This window comes from Mus pahari, unplaced genomic scaffold (assembly GCF_900095145.1).
Source record: "Mus pahari unplaced genomic scaffold, PAHARI_EIJ_v1.1 scaffold_15067_1, whole genome shotgun sequence".
Taxonomy (NCBI): Eukaryota; Metazoa; Chordata; class Mammalia; order Rodentia; family Muridae; genus Mus; species Mus pahari.
The window spans coordinates 1-1,339 of record NW_018392780.1 but is presented as its reverse complement, the minus strand read 5'-3'; the positions used below and the strand labels follow the sequence as shown (position 1 = coordinate 1,339).

The 1,339-nt window shown below is 46.9% G+C and overlaps 1 pseudogene; it reads left to right on the top strand.

Moving 5' to 3' along the window:
- Window positions 1-179, top strand: part of LOC110315170 — a 6,714-nt pseudogene extending 6,535 nt beyond the window's left edge.
- Window positions 180-1,339: the final 1,160 nt, after the last annotated feature.

The following is a 1,339-nucleotide window of genomic DNA, read 5'->3' as shown; positions in this document are numbered from 1 at the left end:
TGCATCAGTTGTGGAGTAGAGGCCATAAACACTCAACTTCCAGCAGCGAGCACAAAGGCTTGCCCATGCCCTGGCACCAGGCACTGCCCGCTGGCCAGGTCTTCAACTCCAGCACTAGCATGCAGATCCTGATCATTCCCAGTGAAGACAACCACATTCTGGAAGTCAGTGTTACCTGACCGCCATGAGCCAGCAAAGCCACAGAGTGGCAGTGAGTGCATGTTAGGGACTGTGGCTGGATTGTGGTCTGTGGTAACACACTAGCTCTAACCAGCATTTGGCAGTTCTGCCTAGCTACAGACACAGCAGAGAGCAGTGTCCTTCAGCTGCTCAGTGGAGTAGAGTGTCACCTCCTGTTGTCTATGACACGGAATTTGTTTCCATTTTTTTTATACCGGACCCTGTGCACGGTGCTGCTATCTCCAATTCATCAGACCCTCCCGAGAGGGTCTGGTCTCCTTTCACAGCTCTCTCTTGGTGGCTCTCTGTACACCCCCATGGTTTCCTTAAGATGGATCTTCAGCAGACTGCAATACTCTTATGGTACTTGTGCCCCTCTCATACAGCCCAGTCCCTGAGTACCATGTTATCCTCCCAGGATAGAACGGTTTCCTACATGCCAGAGTCCCTTGTTATGGTTTTATAGTAACGGCTTTGGGGCCATTGGGTNGGGTNGGGTAAGATAACCCCTTCTGTGCCTTGGGATTCCCAGCAGATCACAAAATCCATCTATAGAAGCCATGTGAAAGGTACTGCAGAAATGGCCAGAGCTAAGAAGGGAAAGTGTGTAATGGAGATGGCTTAGACTAAGAGTTGTGAATCCCTGATTCCCCCTAATGATGATTCAGTAACATATGCACTTGGAATTAAATCTATAATTATTATAATTGTTGGATGTGGGGATGAAATGATTTCTCACTTTCAAGTCTGCTCATGTATTGTAGCTGTATATTAACATCTTTTGCACCTTAAGTCTTAGAACTGAAGATGCTCCATTCAGAAGCCTAGTTCTTCTGTTCCACACTAAGACTAAAATTCCCGCCTTATCCTCCTTCCCTATTACAGCCTAAAACCTCTAACCCTGTCCTAGCCCCCACTCCTTAATTTCGTAACCACCTAACCCTAATCTTTGTTGTTTTTTGTTTGTTTGNTTGGTTGGTTGGTTCTTTTCCAGACAGGGTTTCACTGTATAGCCCTGGCTGTCCTGGAACTCACTGGCCTCAAACTCAGAAATCTGCCTGCCTCTGCCTCTGCCTCCTAAATGCTGGGATTAAAGGCCTGTGCCACCACCATCAGGCTTTAACCCTAATCTTAACAACTCTTATCTTAATTCTAACCA